This window comes from Lipotes vexillifer, unplaced genomic scaffold (assembly GCF_000442215.2).
Source record: "Lipotes vexillifer unplaced genomic scaffold, Lipotes_vexillifer_v1.1 scaffold534, whole genome shotgun sequence".
Taxonomy (NCBI): Eukaryota; Metazoa; Chordata; class Mammalia; order Artiodactyla; family Lipotidae; genus Lipotes; species Lipotes vexillifer.
The window spans coordinates 1,887,034-1,907,228 of NW_006787833.1; the positions used below are offsets into that span (position 1 = coordinate 1,887,034).

The 20,195-nt window shown below is 42.2% G+C and overlaps 1 pseudogene; it reads right to left on the reverse strand.

The window, feature by feature from the left end:
* Positions 1 to 8,329: 8,329 nt before the first annotated feature.
* On the reverse strand, positions 8,330 to 8,718 carry LOC103082778 (40S ribosomal protein S15a pseudogene; annotated as a pseudogene).
* Positions 8,719 to 20,195: the final 11,477 nt, after the last annotated feature.

Below are 20,195 nucleotides of genomic sequence, written 5' to 3' on the forward strand. Positions count from 1 at the left end.
TTTGAAATCCCATCTTAGGAATCTGGCACCATTTTGAATCAGGCCCTTACACTGACTGCCTCAGCTCCCTCTACAGAGAATTGCCTGTGCTTATCACTGTTGGCCTTAATTAAGGAAACCAAATCAAGTATCTGGGATTACATTACTGCTATATCAACTGCTCTCTGGCTTTGCCCAAGACAAAGGGTCTCTTTTCAGCAATTGCAGCTAATCAAAACCAAATTGAGCCACGGGCTTTACCGCTCTCCAAAACAAAACAAAAGCCAAGCCACACCAGAAAATACTCCCCCCTTCATTGCCCCAAATGCATCTCCTGAGTTGTCCCCCTTGTTTCTCACTCCTTTCCCCAACCCCAGTCCCCTCCATATGCAAACTGAAAAAGAAGGTCACCAGATAGACTTTTTGATGGATTCATAAAAAACTTACTTTCTATCCATTATACTTTTTAGAGGAGCTCTATGGGGTGTATCTGGAATACTCCTTGGAGAAGATACAGCTTTGTTTTCACAGAACTGCAGCAGCAAGTCCCCCGAGTCCTTGAAGATGCACACAGGCTGGCGGCAAGCTGAGTCCTATGCACTGCTGGGAGCGAGTCTGGAGGAAAGTAAGCAGTATGGGAACAATCAGCCTGTAAAGTCTGCACCCAGAGCGAAGTGCTGGGGCTCAGGCCAACTCAAGAACCCAAGATTGAGGAACATATGAGCCAATGAGCGTGGGCAGTTGACCTCTTGTTTGAAGGGCTGTCACGAAGGCAGCTCATTAACCCACAAAAGATCCCACTTCCACATTCTCTGGTTTCTAAGTGTTGGCAGCAGCGTTCATGTTCTTTTGGACCTTGTGGTGCACATCATCTCTCTTCCCTCACTCCTTCCAATCCATTACCCGGTCCCAATTGTTTCCTTTCTCCACAGTTAAGCAGCCATAGGCCTGGCTCCTGTAAAAGTGCCTCCCCAACCTTCCTACCTCTGTCTCCTCCTTTTGTCTCATGCCTAGAAACAAAAATCATATTTCCTTAGTACATTTTCTTAACCTACTCTGTCCACAGAATCTACCACTGGCTCTACATTGATTAAATTATACGCATTGTTTTGATTTAAAAAATGATTAGGGATTAAAGGGGATTTTTACAATGCATTCCTTTCCCCCATCATTGAACAACTGTCATCTCCAATTACTGATACAAACACCAGCGCCCACCCTCCTTCTCATCCCCTATCAACCACAGCTCCCACGGGCCCTGCCTTTGAGCCTAGTGGGAGTGGATGGAGACAATGCATCAGAGTTGCTGGATTCTGAGACACAGCAAGTGTCGTGGCAGCACAGATGGAAACCCATTTTCAACTCAGACTCGAAGCAGAAAGTGACTGAACACCCCCCGCCCAAAGCTGTTTAAAACAACACACTGAGTATGTTAGTTGGACAAAAAGAACCTCATTGCCCAAAGAGAATAAACCCTGCAAGGAGACTCCAAACACAGTTTAATCTAGGTAGAGAGAGAGAGACAGAGAGATGCAACATCAATTTAAACAGTCTAACCAGTATTTGCAAAATACATGGGGAAAAGCAAAATCTTCCCTAAAAATCAATTCATGAAGATTCATCAGTTAGAGACTACACTGGGAACAGTGACATAAGACTAGCTATTTTTTGTTTAGTTATAGGAACTTTGAAACAAACAAACAAAAAATCACAGCACAGCTGGTGCACAACAAATTCCTGGAGAAAGAATATTCCAGACAAGTGTCTTTTTTTTTTTTTTTAATAACTGTGTTTATTTTTACTTGTTGACAGTTTGCTTTATTTATTTATTTATGGCTGTGTTGGGTCTTCGTTTCTGTGCGAGGGCTTTCTCTAGTTGTGGCAAGCGGGGGCCACTCTTCATCGCGGTGCGCGGGCCTCTCACTCTCGCGGCCTCTCTTGTTGCGGAGCACAGGCTCCAGACGCGCAGGCTCAGTAGTTGTGGCTCACGGGCCCAGTTGCTCCGTGGCATGTGGGATCTTCCCAGACCAGGGCTCGAACCCGTGTTCCCTGCATTAGCAGGCAGATTCTCAACCACTGCGCCACCAGGGAAGCCCCCAGACAAGTGTCTTTAACCCACCCAGGTTACTGCTATCATAGGTTCATGAATGAACCAAAAGTAAAAGATTGTCATCATAACCCACTAGATGTTCCTTTTAGCTTTGCGGGAGAGATCTGGCAAAATATATAGGTAATTGTATGTAGCTCTCATTTCTGAGCATGAGTTCAGCCATTCTCAGTAAATCCTTCTGTTGGATTTGTAAGACACCTGCTCCCCTCCTAGAAGGACAGAGTAGATTCTCACTGACTCTTCCTAGAGGCCTCTGATTATTCAACTAGCACATTTCATTTAAAATCACAGAAATTTCTGAGGCCACCCCATTTATTTCTAGCTCTGTATATAGAGATAGCACTAGTTATGTATATCTGCATATTTCTTAGTGTTTAAACATATTGATGTAATTTGGTCCCGTATTCCAAGTAAAAGACTCTACCAGATACTAGGAGGACACACAGTACACACAGTACATTATTCTTACCCCCAAAAGGCTAACAATCTAGTAAGATGAAAGAAACGAGAAGTCAGGAGTTAGATAACGATGAAGCACTTAAGAAATAACTCAGTCCTCGTGAAACTATGGCAATCAGAGGAAGAAACCCCACTGGGACCGGGTATTCTGCTGCTGTTTTTCCCTCCATGCAGGAAGTTGCAATAATTTTCCTACTGAGTCTTGATGGACGTTTTGGGTGTAGCCCCTTCACCTACCCCCCAAAATGGAAGTTTAGGTGTCGGGCCTGAGTTGTGGTGTTCCATCCCCCAAACCTGGGAAGGGTGTTGGGGAAAAGGTCACTTGACCACTAGAGACCCAAGAACCAGCATCTCTGAGAGGAATTTAAGTCAGAAACCTGTAGAACATCCAATCAGAAATTCAGAGAGGCTAGAATTAAAGAGAAGAGATGGAAAGAAAATATAGGTAGGAGGGTGACCCCTGGCTAGAAGCCAAGGAAGCCAGGGTAAGTGAAACCAGAGGATGAGAACAGAGTCTGGGAACATTCCCCAAGTCAAAGAAAACAGTTGCAGTAGCTTTTATTAAAAGGAATTGCACCCATGGATTTTAGTGGGTTGAGTCATCAAAGGGCTTATTGAATGCAGATGCCATTTCCCACCAGGTGTGACTCCTTCCATCAGGAAGGGAGGGATGGAGCTTTCCTACAAGAGCGGTACCCAGGGCCGACCCTAATGTTCCCGGAACATTTCTGGGGTGGAAGAAGAGTTCCTGCACCTACGTCTCTGACCCAGACACTTCCTAGTGGCTGCTTTTAATGCTGTTGGATGCCCACAACCTCTTCCAGCACACACTCAGGGATGTGAGGTGGAGAAGGGAGTCTTGGGTCTTGGTGATCTAGATAAGCATTAATAGGATGCACAGAGGTGTGAAGACCTTGAAGATAGCATCTCTTGTTACCTCAGAGACCCAGAAGTTGTGTTCTTCCAGCAGCTGGCTTGAGCAGAACGCACATTGTATCTGGAGGCCAGCCCAGACTCACAACCCCGCTCCCCCTTACCCCTTCTCCCCAGGGCCCAGCACTAGTTATAAAACTCCTTATATGTATATGGTAATAGCTTCCTTAATACTGACCAGCTGTTAGGGTAATAGTGGTGCCAGGGATGGCAGGGGACCAGCAGGAGGGGAATGATGATGGATGCCAAAGGGAGGGTTCTGGCCAGTAAGCCACGGTGAGTCATTACAACTGAATTCTGTCGTGAATACAAAGAGCATGTGTCTTTTTGAGTAAGGGGTGCTACTCTGGAGTTCTCACTGGAGTACCAGTTGATGCAATCCATATGGCTGATGGTCTGTGTACAGTAGGCAGATGGAACCAGAAGGTCTAGGACAGTGGGCTGTTTGGTCTGACAACAAAATCACCTGTGAAGTTAAGACTACAGCTCATTGGGCCTCATCCTTGATCTACTGAATCAGACTATTCAGGGGTGGAGCCTTGGCACACATACATTTTTTCAAACTCCACAAGTGATTCTGGGGGCATAGCCAGGGTGGTGAACTACTAAACTTGAACAATGCTTTACAACACTGGGATACAAAATGAGGACAATTCTGATATTATGTGGTCAGCTAAACTGGGAGATATTTGGGGCCAGGTAACCTGTGGGGATGTTATATGCTTAGGTCATCTGTGGAATCAGAAGTCCTTCTTGACAAACGGGGTGACAGCTCTTGATCCAGTGATGAGTGTACCTTCAGTATGGGGCTAACAGGCAAGGACTTCAAATTCTGTTTGAGATGATTTCCCTTTAGGTGGTACAGGGGAAAGAAGAATACATTTTAGTCTGTGCTCAAGCCTTTCCCCAAGAATATTATTTTGATTATCTTTCTTGGATGAGAAGTGAAAGTTATAGTGGGCATGTTTAAAGTTAGATATTGATGGTGTTTTTAAAATAGATCACTCAGAGAGAATCTTCTTGTCAGCTTGAGCTAGCCAGGTACATCTCTTATCCCTAAGTATTTAATTCACTAAGTTAAATAAAGTGGCCCCAACAGGATTTGAATCACTGCTCCTCTGATTGGACTGGAGTAAATAGGCCCATGGCTTGTACACACTTGCTATCAGAACAAGAGCCACCAGTGGAAACAGAGCTCAACTCTGATAACAGTGGGAGGCGAGGGACTTCCCTGGTGGTCCAGTGGGTAAGACTCCACGCTCCCAATGCAGGGGGCCCGGGTGCGATCCCTGGTCGGGGAACTAGATCCCGCATGTACGCCACAACTAAGAGTCCGCATGCTGCAACTCAGAGATCCCACGTGCCACAACGAAGATTCAACACAGCCTAAATAAATAAATAAATATTGAAAAGACAATGGGGGGAGGGGCAGGAGGCAGAGGGGAACACACTGTAAGAAAGCAGAGCTCTTTGAAAAGTGGGATGACTGCAGGAAACATGTCAGTTAAGAGTCATCTTCTTCTGGAGGATAGCCCCCTAGGGAAAGCAAGGAAAAAATGTAATCCCAGCACAAGTCAAGCCAGGGTACAAGGAGATTATTAACCTTTGCTAGCCATATATTCTCCCCCTCCGTGAAAATATCCTCCTTGTGAGCTTGGGTAGAACAAGAGCTCATAGATAGTTTATTGTTGCCACCACATCCTTCTTTAGCAAGCAGGTCACATTTCATTTTAAAGTCCCTGGTGTTAATTGCTCAATTTGATCAAGACGAGAAGGGGTCCCAACGGTCCAAATTCTTCTAACTAACTCAGTCAGTCAATCCATGGACATGTCCACTAGTTGGCTGCATGACGTAATGTCATGGCAGATATAAGGCCACTCAAAGTTTGGTTGGATTGCATTTAATGTTTTGAATGGGCCCAGGGGTCAGCAGGGGTATTGCCATGGCACAGGCACAGTACATGGGCTCAGCCGCCCCAGGTTGCTATGTAGAACAATCTTTCCTCCATATTCTTTTGCACCCTCCAAATTTCATGACTGCCTCTTCAGTTCAGGGAGGGGCCGTGATCCATGTGCCATCACTCAGAGCGATAGCATCCCAAAGTTTGGGGGCCAAAGGACTCCCTGTGAGGACACTTGGGAGCCCCAATATCTGCTAAGTATATTAGTCAGACTTCTCCAGAGAACAGAACCACTAGGATGTACTGTGTGTGTGTGTGTAGATAGTGTGTACAAGAGGGAGAGTGAGAGAGGAGAGAGAGTGAGAGGGGCTTCCCTGGTGGCACAGTGGTTAAGAATCTGTCAATGCAGGGGACACGGGTTCGAGCCCTGGTCCGGGAAGATCCCACATGTCGAGGAGCAACTAAGCCCGTGCACCACAACTACTGAGCCTGCGCTCTAGAGCCCACGAGCCACAACTACTGAAGCCCACATGCCTAGAGTCCATGCTCTGCAACAAGAGAAGCCACCACAATGAGAAACCTGTGCACTGAAACAAAGAGTAGCCCCCGCTGTCCGCAACTACAGAAAGCCTGCATGCAGCAACGAAAACCCAATACAGACACAAAATAAATAAATTTATTAAAGAGTGAGAGAGAGAAGAGAGATGTATTTTATGGAATTGGCTCACACAATTGTGGAGGCTGGCAAGACCAAAATCTGAAGGGTGGGCTCGCACGCTGGAGACCCAAGGAAGAGTTGGTGTTGCAGTTCAAGTCCAAAGGCTGTCTACTGGCAGAATTTCCTCTTGCTTGGGGGAAGTCAATCTTTTGTTCTATTCAGGCCTTCAGCTGATTAGGTGAGGCCCACCCACATTATGGAGGGCAACCTGCTTTACTCAAAGTCCATCCATTTAAATGTTACTCTCATGCAAAACACCCTCACAGACACACCCAGAGTAGCGTCTGACCAAATATCTGGGCACTACAGCCCAGCCAAGTGGACACGTAAAATTAACCATCACAGCGTCGAGTGGGCACCCTCATCAGCCTAGAAGACTGTCCCTCCTCAAACATCAGAGCGTACCAGGCACAGGTAGTCAGTAACAGGGGTGTCCTTCTTTCCCACGTTGTAGAGGGGTGGCTAAAAGAACTAGATAGACCCCCCCAAAATCCATCAGAACACCACCTGGCCAGAATGGTATTCATCCCTTCTGGAAGTCACACTGTTAGAAAGAACGAGAGAGACTAATAGTGTCATCTGAAGATGGTCCTTGTTGCCAGAGCACGTTTGCATAGGGTCCTGAATGAGGACGGAGGGACACGTCATGACCTCAGTAAGGAGGAGCGAGTTGTTGGCTGTACGAGGGTGAGGCCAGGAGTGGACTGACACGGCTCAAACCCCACTCTGCTTAGATATTTGCCTTCTCGGTGCTTTGAAGGCTGTACCCCAGGCTTTTGTTTACCATTGGTTTTCCCAGAAGTCAAAATCCCTCTAGAAAAACCTAGTCACATTGTGGATTATGTCCACCTTTATGAGTTTCACAGGAGCACACAACGAATGGGAGACAGTCTATCTTGAAGAATCTGGCAAAAGAAGACTCTTGTGACTAAATTCAGGCCAGTTAAGGTTACCACTGTCTCTCTACTGAAAAGCAATCCACACAAAGTCAGTAAAATCAACAGTAGAGCAGAGAAGAAGCCATTGTTACTGCTGGGGAGTAAACCACTTTAAGGGGTCTTGTCACACCCTGCAGGCTTGGAAGTTCTGAGCTCCAGGTATGCTTCCACTGAGCAAGCCAAACCAGCAATCTGTAGACTTACATGACATGAACTAAATCAGACCAAGCCTAAGAGAAATGAGCTCAGTTACGATGTAACAGATCCCCCATCTCTTCTCTCCCTGATGGCTTGCAAACTTTTGAGGGCAGGGTCTTGGCTTTGTTCTCTGCTGTGTCCCCGGAATCTGGCACATCACAACCTCTGCTCAGTAAACTTCTGTGGACTGACTGATTTGCCGATTAAATAAAGTTCAAAGCAATCTTTCTGTAAGTATGGACACACATCACAGTGGTCAAAAAGGAACGGGACTTTTTGGTAGGAAAATTGGAATGTTCTTGGAGTGTTTAAATTTTGAAATGAATTTATTTATAAAATGGCCACCACCTCTGCCCATCTGCTTGGCCCTCTGTAAAGTGAGACTGGGGAATGACATATTTACTTAGCACCCATACAGTGCTCTGGGGCACACTTGATAGGTAAATATGGCAGGGTGGGTAGCACCCAAACTATTCATTCACAACAGCCCTTTCCCTTCCTAGCAGAGAGACAGAAGTTCCTGGAAGAGTCTACCAGGCTGCTTAATCTGCCTGGATTTCAACTCTTTGAGGGCAGAGACTGTATCTTATCCCCAGAACCTATCCTATTGCCTGACACAAAGTGTGCTCAGATCATGGCTATCAAATGTTTATGTTCAATTTTTTCTTGCCCTGCAAGGAGACTAGAGCATGGGGGGATTTCAGGAAGCCTGTGATAACAGAAAGATGGTAAAGTGAGCAAAGCTGATTACATTGGAATATCAGAAAGAATTAAGAGGATTAACAGTTGATATTGACAAAGAGCAACACTTTTGAAGAGAGTAACTAGAATATTGAGCAGGTGGAGGTGATAAGAAGACCAGAGTAAAGAAAGATAACCAGACCGCGAGTGAGTACTTACACTGCCGGGATATAGAATAGGTTCTGATTTATATAAAAAGATGGAGAGCAAGAGGTTGGGTCTTAAGGAGATTCAAAGAACATGGAAGGTAGAGCTCCCAATTCTAAAGAGCTTGCACATTATACTTGTGTGTGTGTGTGTGTGTGTGTGTGTGTCCACTGAGGCATTTTATGTGCACAGATGTATTACATCCCTAGAAAAAGAATCCCAGGATTTTCCCTCCTGTGTGTTTTCATATTGCTTCACGGTCCATGATGCCAGCTGAGGTGGGCAGTACAATGAAATCAAACTGACGTGAAGGGAGCAGGTTATTCTACCATTTTTCCAGATCTTTGAATTGCACATCAAATCTGGGGCTGATCACTTCACACCAGCTTAGCCTGCCTGTTATGTTCACAACAATTTTCCCAGCTCTGTGATCAATGATTTCAAACTCACCAACATAACCATATGCTCCATCATCACAGTTAGAAACTGCATGATGACTTCGGAGGGTGGCTTAATGAGAACCTGGGGTTTGCCTCTCTTTTCAGCGTCGTTGATGCTCTTGAGAGCATCCGCCAGGACATTCATGGGCACCATGACAGTGACACGGAAAGATGGCAGAAAGCGACAATTTTTCATTAACGATAACCTGGACCAAGTGTCACAGCAAGAAATAATAATTTAAAAATCAGGGATTACCAGCTTAAATAATACCTATAATATGAATATTATAATGTTATATAGAAATATGTTATATATAAATATTATACAGTTACAACTATATTTCTCTTTCATAAACTAAGTCATAGGTTAAAACCCCACAAGTAAACAACAATGTCCTACTGTATAGCACAGGGAACTATATTCAATATCCCGTGAGGGCTTCCCTGGTGGCGCAGTGCTTGAGAGTCCGCCTGCCGATGCAGGAGACGCGGGTTCGTGCCCCGTTCCGGGAGGATCCCACATGCCGCGGAGCGGCTGGGCCCGTGAGCCATGGCCGCTGGGCCTGCGCGTCCGGAGCCTGTGCTCCGCAAATGGGAGAGGATAAGCCATAAGAAAAGAATATGAAAAAGAATGTGTGCATATATATATATGTATATATATAACTGAATCACTTTGCTGTACAGCAGAAATTAACATGACATTGCAAATCAACTACACTTCAATAAATTTAAAAAATAAAACTTCAAACTTAAAAAAACCCACAAGTATATTTAAAATTTGCATTTGTCATCTTAAAACAGGAACTGAGGCATTTAGTACTTTCAAATGAATAAGCCCTAAAATCACCATTTGAATGCTGAAAACTCTCCAGCTCCTCTCAAAAGCCACCCATCACATTACAACTAACTATAAAGTGGACCCAAAATTAATGCCTGTACTTTCATTCCTGTAGGGCAATGAATCTTGACGATTTGGGGAACATGAATGCTTTGACAGTATGGATCTTTCTCCCAAGTTTATATATTTCACTGTAGATGGTTTCTGTTCACATAGACCAACCATTTAAAAGATGTGTAGTTGTGTTTTCCATGCAAATATTAATGTGTACTTCCGGAAATAAAAATTGAACTAAATTAAAATTGACAAAGAAAAATAAAATTTGAACTCTGCTCACATTTTAACAAGCAGTTGAATTTTGTTTTGCCTTGAATAAGACGAAATTATAATGAGGCCTCGGTTACAGTGATGTCCCTGTTGGGGGAAAGTTTGACATTTATTCAATTTTGACTTTTCTTTCTTATGGCCGTAATTGCTGAAAAGTCCAATACACGAAACTCTGATGAGGTGTTCAATGAAATCAGAATTCTATAGTTCATTGTGGGACAGGCCTGGGACCCTTTGCTGCAGTGCTGCAATGCTTGCACCTGGACAAATGTCTCCTCGAGCTACAAAATACAAGTAAACTATAAGGGACTATAAATAACTGTGTGCATGAACAGTTGGGGCAAATTCTGGCCAAAAGATACAAAAAGCCCAACTGCCACTTGAGCAAAAGCAGGGTAATGTGCATGCCTCCTGCACTCAGCACCACAAAGTGGTGGGCAAAACACCTAAGCCACCCTTCCGGCCCGACCCCTGGACCCATCCCTACCCTCACCCCATATAGGGAACCAGCCTGCCTCCCTCAGCAAGGGAACTTGTTGCTTGTTCTCACTCCCCTCTGCTGCAGCAGGGGCCCTAATAAAGCCTTGCCTGAATTTCTCGTCCGGCCTCCGATCAATTTCTATTGATTAAGGAGGCCAAGAACCCTGATTGGTAACAACTGTGTTAGAAGAGCCCAGGCTTATGTCAAGATTCCCTGGAAACCCCAATTCTTTAAATTTAACTAATGCCCCATCATTTCCTTTGTCTATGAGGTGACCTTAGGAAAATCTGCAACCCTGATACTGTCCTCAATGATAAGAATTTTTTGAAAAGGAGACAAGTCATAAGCAGAGACCTTAGGGCTTATGCTGTTAGGAGCCTCCAACCTTCTCATCCCCTCACTCTCTAGTCTTCTCTTTCACAGCCCCTCAATCCTATTTGCTTCCATACTTGAGTCCTTGCCTATTCCCACCCATCAACAACCTTCTCCAGACTTCAACCAACTCTGTGTCCCTATGCAACAGCCAAGGAGGACCCCAAGCCCACTGCTGCCAGAGAGAAGGAAGGCAACCCAAGTGTGGCCTGAACCATTTCCCGCCAGAAGCATCGTTAACACCGTGGCTGGGTTTTGAAATAGACGGTTCCCTTAAGAAGCCATTATGAGCAAACCCAGGTGGGCTGGCCTTTGGGCTAATCCCATTTGTTCCTATCAAAAAATACGTTCCAAGTTCCACACAACCCATAAGCACTGGCCTTGGTAGCACCGTGTGTTCAGAGCCCAGGCGCTGCTTTCAGAGGGAGTCACATTTGTACTAGACACGAGTTGCACCCTCTTTAGTTTTACTAGAACAGGGCGGAGATCCGGGTTTATTTTATTCCTGTGGGAATAAATAGATGACTGAAGCCTATCCATGGCCCAAGCGTCAGATACAGAAGTTAACATTAAAAGAAATAAAAATGGAAGGTAAAATCTTCTAACCATCTGTTTTTTTTCCACTGCCAGGCAGATTTCTATTTTCTTAATATTTTGTTCTAAGAGCAGAGTGGAGAGCTGCCATTTTCACTGTGCTATCCTACAGAGCCTTCTTGGGCCAACTAAGCTAACAGGGAAGCTGAAAGCATCATGGGTTGTCTCAGATTAGAGAGCTAACTTTTCTCCTGACTGCCATCTTCCCAATTTGGTAAAAGTCGAGGCTTACTGGGCTACATCTCAACTGATTCCTAATTAGCTTTGGCCTTGTGTCCTTAGAGGCTAAGATCTCTGTAGAACATTAAGTTGGACATGGAGAGAATGTCCTTGGAAGTGTACGCACTCAGACAGAACGTAATTTCCCGTGCATTTTCAGGTCCTAAATCGCTTCACCAGTATCTCCACTCTTAGCCGCTAGTTAATGAGAATGAAGCCGCTGTTTTAAATCTGCTGGATAATGTATGACTAATTGAAGACATACAGGTTTGTCTTGCCTCTCACATTATTATAATCTCCTGGTCCCACCAAACGCACAAATCTTCATCAGAGCAAGCTCTCTGTGTTTGTGGTGGCAAACCTCCAAAACAGTGTTGTTTGGCAAAAACAGGAGTGTTTTTAGCAACAAAATCCAAGACAATTGTGTGCTAAAACGTGAACCCAGTATAGCGAGGGCCAATTAACTGAGCAGCTGTTACATCTGGGCCCAAGCTATTAACCGCAATCTTGATTATCTTCATGTGTAAAACAAAGGAATCCCAAGTCTAGGCGTACTTTACTTTGTTTTTGTTTTTTCACATAAATCAGAGATCCAAATTTGTTTGCAAATGTTCTCTGGACGTTTGAAGCCCTTTGGATAATTCAGTGGAGTTTTCTGTTTACTTCTGTTTTAGTTTCTTGTGAAATTTGTTCTTTAAAGGTCTACTTAAATGTTTAGGTTTATATGCCTAATATAAGAAATCATCTGTCAGATGGCACGATTTTGAATGAAACTAAAAGAAACTCCAAGTCAAAGGGACTTAATAAAGAGTATTTAGGACTCACGTACCTGAAAAGTCGAGGAGTGAGGAAGACATCAGACGCGGTGGAATTAGAACTTTAGCTCCGTTTATCTGTGCTTTCAGTTCCTACTCCAGGATGGCTGCCAACAACTGGGGTTACATACCACCTCTTTCCTAACCTGGAGGAGAAAGCGCCTCACCTCGCATCTCTCGTTCTATAAACCTGAACCAATCATAGTAGCTATTAGAATGCCAGGCATTGATTGGTTTATGCCTGGGGCACGAGCTTCACCCCCCCCCTCAATCACATGGCCAGAAAGATGCACAGGCTGTTTCGCTTACGTAAGCCAGTCAGAGCCTCGCCGTAGAGTTCCTGCTGGGTTCAGCCCACCTGAACCACCTGGATACTCTGCAATGGGGTGGGGGCGGGGGGCTGTGGTTCACCTAGAAATGGGAGAGGTGATGGATGCTACAAAAGCAACTATTGAATGCCAACGGCACCATTTTCTTCAAAAAAAACAAAAAAGGAGGAAAAAAACTGCTTTTTCTTTTTCGAATTGTCATGAGACTACAGATATTGTTTAGAAGCAGCCTTTAATTTTTTTTTATAGTCGAAAGAGAAAGATAGAAATAGGACCGTATTTATCTACACAAAAGAACAATTTTATCAATATTATCATGGTTAGGGATCCAAGCGCTCTGGAATCTGAGTCCTTTGATTTAAATTGTGTCTCGGTCACTTACTAGCTGCACGATATTGGGTAAGTCAATTGGCATCTGTGTCTCAGTAAATGAGGATGACAGTAGTGCCTACATCATCGGCACTAAGTGAAAGCACACATGCAAATAAATCTTGTAGCAATAATAAGTGTGCCATGATGTCACCCATCCTTCACAATGTGGCTTCTATGGGCAGGGACCTCACCTGCCTTATTCACTGCTGTAACCCCAGTGGCTGGCATATAATAGGTGTCCGATAAATACTTGTGGGAAGAATGAATGAATCTCCTTTCCTCCACCTCTAACTCTCAACATAAGAGTAAAGAAGAGAAAGAGTTAAGCAAATTAGAGGCCAGTACAGCTGGAGCCAGTTCTTGGTTGACGGCCAGCACGAAAATCCAGGAGGAACAGGGTTTGGAGTTGTAGATCCACTTTGACTGCGGTTGGAAAAGTGCAGCTGACAGGGTCTGGAAGAGAAGACAGAAGTGTTTGCTAAATCCCACAGCACGGGCATTTTTTTTTCTTTCTTTCTTTTTAAGCCTGAGAAGCAAAGGATGAAACTGTATCATCTGGTTCAGTAACATAATCTTAAAATAAAATGAAAAATTCAGGGAGTTTCTCTGTGGGAAAAGAGAACAAGAGGATACAAAGGAAAAAGACAATAGAGAATTTAATCCAAAACATCTAAAAGCAAGTCTTTTTTTCAGGGATTTTCAGAGATTGTCTACAGAAAGAGAAAAAAAATTGAAAGAGAGAGAAGAAAACTGTGAAGATGTTTCAAACATGAGGACTCACGCGAATCCTTAAAATATACCTACAAGAATTCCTTATTCGTGCAGATAAACATGCTCAATTTTGATCCTCCCCCTTCCCCTCCCCCCCAAACCTTTATCAGCTGGGCTTCTACCAAGATGTGGCAGAATATGGACTACACATGGGCCCTGCTCAGTGAGAAGAAACAAAACTAAGCTAAACTCTGCTCCCAAGACAAAGTGAATATTCACTTTGGAATATTCAGAGAAACAATATAAAACAGAAGTCGTGTGGAAGACATAACAAATGCACCATTTCACATTTTTGTTTTAAATACACTGTTTAGTTTAGAATAGCTTTAGATTTACAGAAAGCTTACCAAAAAAAAAAAAAAAAAAAAAAAGGTAGTTCCCATATATACCCTGTGCCCAGTATCCCCTGTTAAGATCTAACATGAATATGTTCATTAGTCATAACTAATGAACCAATATTGACACATTGTTATTAACTGAAGCTCATACCTTATTCAGATGTCTTTAGTTTTTACCTAGTGCTTTGCTCCAGGATTCCATCCAGGGTCCCACATCACAGTTAGTCATCATGTCTTCTTAGGATCCATTAAACTGTGACAGTTTTAGACTTTGCTTCTTTTGGGTGACCTGGACACTTTGGAGAAATTCTGTAAAGTGTCCCTCAATTTGGGTTTGTCTGATGTTTTTCTTTTGCTTCGACTGGGATTATAGTTTGGGGGAGGTAAAGTGCTGTTCTCACTACGTCATATCAAGGGTACATTATCAACATGAATTACCACTGAAGATGTTAATCTTATGTACTTTTACCCCCTTCCCATACTGTATCTTTGGAAGAAAGTCATTGCACACAGTGTAGGGAGTTGTGCTCTACCTCCTCAAGGGGGCAGTATCCACATACATTTTTAAAAAATTCTAATGTATAGGAATTTGTCTCTTCTCCCCACTTATCTGTTTATTCAATCATTTATATGAGTATGGACTTGCATTAGTCTACTAGGGCTGCCATAACAAAATACCATAGATTGGGTGGCTTCAATAATAGAAATTAATTTTTCTGCTGTTCTGGAGGCTGGAACTCTAAGATCTAGGTAATAGGGGGGTTGGTTCCTGATGAGACCTCTCTCCTCAGTTTGCAGATGGCTGCCTTCTCACCATATCCTCACTGTGCACATGCCAAGAGAGAAGGATTTCTGGTGTCTCTTCCTCTTAAAAGGGCACTAGTCCTTCGGGACTAGAACCCCACCCTTATGACCTCATTTAGCCTTATTTACTTCCTTAAAGGCCCTATTTCCAAATATAGTATCACTGGGGGTTAGGGCTTCAGCAAATAATTTTGTGGGGAGGAGGATACAATTCAGCCCATAACAGGGCTCAGAATTATTTATTTTAGACTTTGGGTTATACTCCAATACAATATTATCTATTTTGCTCTTCAAGTAGCCTGTGGGAGCTCTTTCAGCTGACTCTTGTGTCCCCTTTACATATCCCATCAGTTTGGTTTTTGAGCACTTCCTTATTTTCTGTGCTACAAGATACCCCAGGTTAATCTTGTATATTACGTGATCCAGCCTTAGAATCAGCTGTTTCTCCAAAGGACCTGAATTCCTTCTATTGGACAATGGTATTAGAAACCCAGATCTGGTTCCTGGGTTTGCTTGTTGCTATTGAGTGCTGTTGCCTCTAGGCCCTCTCAGCAATAGCAGTTCTTTTAGTGCTTTTTATGTTGACTTTTCAAAGAGTCTGATATAGTGTCCTGTCCCAAACCTAAAAAGGAGAAATAGGTTGATAGAAAAGGTAAGTTCTTGGGAATCAGATAGAAATCCTGTGATTTATCATCAGGTTTCACCACTTACCAGACAAGTAACCTCCTGCAAGTTACTTAACCCCATAAAGTTTAGGTTTCCTTATTTTTAAAATGGAATATTTAAAAATATGTTAAAAGAGATTATGTACATAAAGGGCAAAGCAAACCATAAAGCTCATGATCAATAAATATTAGGAACCCCTTATCATATCATGGGCCACCATTATGTCTGCAATTTGGACTTTTGAGCAAGAGATAATTGCACAAAAACTACTTTGGTAAGTAGTTTTTTCCACATGCACAATCCAATGCAAGAATAAGTTGACTTATTTATGAAGATTCTGTCCTGTATTTCAAACTAGCTATTAGACGACTCTAAATGGGTATATAGATATTACTTCAAATTTGAAATATTTTAAGCTAAATTCTTTTCCCTAAACTGAGTCCCACATTGGATTTTTTTTTTTTTTTTTTTTTTTGGCTGTGCCACATGGCTGGTGAGATCTTACGTTACCCAACTAGGGATTCAACCCGCCCCCCATGGCAGTGAAAGCTCCAAGTCCTAACCACTGGACCACCAGGGAATTCCCCCACCATTAGAGTTTTACATTTCTAAAAGGAGTAGTACCATAGTTCATCCTAATTATCCAGATTCAAACTCTGATAATACCAGACTAGATATTTCAGACTAACCCTCCTGCTAAGTATAATTTTAAAATATTGACAAAGCAGAGAAAGAAAAATACCATATTGCTTATATGTGGATTCTAAAAAAAAAATGGTACAAATGAATCTATTTACAAAACAGAAATAGAGTCACAGATATACAAAACAAACTTATGGTTACCAAGGGGAAAAGAGAGGGGCATAAACTGGGAGATTGGGATTGATATGTATACACTACTATATATAAAATAGATAACTAAAAAGAACCTACTGTATAGCATAGGGAACTCTATTCAATACTCTGTAACGACCTATATGGGAATAGGTTCACTTTGCTGTACAGCAGAAACTAACACAACATTGTAAATCAACTATGCTCCAATAAAAATTAATTAATTATTTTTTAAATAAAATATTGACAAAGTACTTTTTCAATAGTCTTAAAGACATAGGAGCATTTATAAGTTATTAAGGAATTGTCAAGCCAGTGTCCAATAGAAGAAGGAAATTCAGAGAGGGTAGCCAATATCTGGAGGCATTGTGCCCTAGAAGAATTTTCTATTCCTTAATGAAATGGAATACTGAGAGGCTGGGGTGGATAGGACTTACGGGACAAAGGGAACAAAAATCGTAATCCATGGTCCTGCAAAGAGGTTGTTCAATGGCAAATACTCCATATTTAGTGTTGAGACTCTAAAAGTCTATACTCTAAGGAGGAATTGGAAATAGATTGGCCCTCCCAGGGACTGAAGCTCAGCTTCAAGTCATCTCAATCTCTGGAAATTGATTAAAATGAGTGAGTGGTATGATTGCTCATAGTCGCCTGCCAAAAATAAGTGTTAAATTCTATTTGAATGAAGAGGACATCATTGCAGGGCTCAAGTTACTTGTGTAGTTTTTCATATATGATACCCTGGCATTTAATTTTTTTAATATGTTCTTATTTGAGAGGCACCAAGTAAACAAGATAATGTGATCAAAACACAAGAGAAACAACAGATGATATAAATAAACCCCTCCCCCATAATTCACATAATGAAGTTAACAGACACAATCTTTAAAATAACTCCAAAAATGTTTAATAAAACAAAAACCAAGATTGGGATCTTTGACAGAGAACTGGAAACTATAAAAATAAAATAACCTATGGCAATTCTTTAACTTAAGGGTACACTAACCAAATTTTAGAATTTGATGGACAAATTTAGTAGCAGATTAGTCACAATTATAGAGCTAATCAGTGAACTGGTAGATAAATCACAAGAAAAATATTAAGATGAAACATGTAGAACAAAACAGATGGAAAATATCAACATAAAATAGCAATAGAGGCTCTACTGTGAGAAGGTCAAACATACACTAATTGGAATCTCGAAAGAAGATGAGAAAGAGAGTGGGAAAGAAGGAATACTTGAAGAGATAATAACAGAATTTTTTTAAAGATGAAAGATATTAACCCACAGGTTCAAGAAGTTCTATACCTCATGAAGTATAAATAAAAAGAAAATCACAACTACATATATTAAAAGCACTAAAACAAAAACTTTTCACTACCCATCCCCATTGCATTGCACAAGTAGACTAATATATTTATGTAACTACTGTTCTCTATTTCTCCCTCATTTACAAAGCTGTCGACTTAATATTCCTCAAACATCATTTCTTATCCAGAAAATACTCAGAATTATTTGGTAACCTCTCTACAACCTGATATTGCCCAAAGGAGTGTTAATTGAGAAGGATCAACTAAGACAGCAGGACACAGTGAGCACCCGAGGTCCCCAGTGAAGGGCAGGCACATGTAGATAAGTGAAAGGAAAGATTATATAATTCCATGAGTAATCCATAAGCAATCAGAAGTGTAAGTAATAATAATGACTAACACTCATAATGCTTTTCATATGGACCCTCATAGGTTGATGTATTTTAACTCATTTAGTCCTCACAACTCCATATGACATACTGTTAGTATCTTCATTTTACAGTTGGGGAAACAGAGATGGTAAGTAACTTGCCCATGGTCACACAGCTAAGCGACAAAACTGAGCTATGGAGCCAGATATCTGGCTCCAGAACCCATGTTCTTAATACCTACTATCTCTGCACGTATGAGCAGCAATGGTTTCTAAACAGAATCATAGTAGGACTGAGCTGACAGCAAGGATTAGAGTTCAGTAGAGAAATGTTAACTGTGTTTAGAGCTAATCTCTCACCTCCCAAGAGTGAGATTCACGTGAATGAGATCACACTGTGACTAAGGGCTAGACAGCAATCTTAACATCACTATAAAAAGAATTAAGTTTTAGAGCCCTTCTCTCCCTGGGATTACCATTATTTCCACAATTTGGTATGAAAATACGTAGTGGCACAGGTTTTTCAGGGATTTCATAGGAAGTCACTCTAACATCTACATTGAACAAGTCCTCCTCGCAAACCAGCTGAAAAATGGCTAAGCTTAATCCATTTGGTTTAGTTTTCTCCCTCCAGAAATGCTACTTGGCATCTTTCTCTTTCTTTTATGAGAGTGTTTTAACTTTCATCTGCTGGTTTTAATTTAACTTGTCATATTTCTATTTTTTTGTGCGTGTGCCCAGAGGCCTCTGGGAAAAGGACACATTTTTTAATAAGTCGAAACAATAAAAACCAGAAAGGTCAACTTAAGTCAATTAGTCACGTTTCAAGCAATCTAAGTAGAAGACAAGAAATTCACTTCCAGCCTTCAAATTGTTCTCTCAAAGACTGTTAACCCTAAAGACGCAGACGTAGGGAATGGACTTGAGGACATGGGGAGGGGAAGGGGAAGCTGGGACGACGTGAGAGAGTGTCGTGGACATATATGCACTACCAAATGTAAAACAGATAGCTGGTGGGAAGCAGCCGCATAGCACAGGGAGATCAGCTCGGTGCTTTTTGACCACCTAGAGGGGTGGGATAGGGAGGGTGGGAGGGAGACGCAAGAGGGAGGGGATATGGGGATATATGTTTATGTATCGCTGATTCACTTTGTTATAAAGCAGAAACCAACACACCACTGTAAAGCAATTATACTCCAATAAAGATGTTAAAAAAAAGACTGCTAACCCTAGAAACAGACTAGGGCATACCTGCACAGAGAGAATTAAAGTGATCAAGGTCATGGGTACAGATAACTTAACTGTCATGCTAAGCAGGAAGCCTTTGTATGTAAGTTACACAGATGACAAAATGCACGGATACCATAGGAGGCATATGGCATTCTATAGGGCCTCTAAACGTCCTAACTTGGTTCCGTGTCTTAGCACAGATGAATTCTGATAAGATTGAACTTTTCTAAGTCAGGGGCCCCAAGGGACCCCAAGCCATAGGGTCCCTTGTTTTCCAGATCGGAGTGCGCAGAGTAACAACCACATCTTTTTTTAAAGTTGCATCATTAATAGTCCATTTTATTCTTTGGTTGATCATGTGGCCATGTTCTTTGGAGGTAAATGCTCTCCTAAAATCTTCCCCACACCCATTTTCCTCTAACCACACCCTGTTAGTTTTGCTTCTGGCACTTACCCACTTAATTATATTCTTATCAGGTTGCCATCCCCTCACTGCATCATAAACTCCAGGAAGGGAAGAACTGTATCTCTTAAATTCACAAGCGTATCTCCAGGGCTGGCACAGTACCTAAGACATAGTTGGTGCTCGTATTTGCTGATGGGATAAAAAGAAGGAATAAACAGATAACAAAGTTAGGTAGGCCAATGAGATTGAGTAGAATAGAGTCCTTGCACGAGTGACATGGAAATCTGATTTGATTAATAGCTAGCTGGGAAAATATGAAATACTGTTTTTATGGGCAAATTCTTTCCTACCCTCCCTCCTCCCTTCTTTCCTTCCTTCTCTCCTTTATGTCTCTCTTCTTTTTCCCTTTTTACCTGATTTGCAAAGCTACCGCAAGGAAATAAAGATGGTGATAAACGTGAGAGAGACCAACTCAAATTTGGGAACTTTGTAATGAAAAGGTCATTCAGATTGTGAGACTGCATCATTTTTTCACAAGAAAATCTCACAAGCCT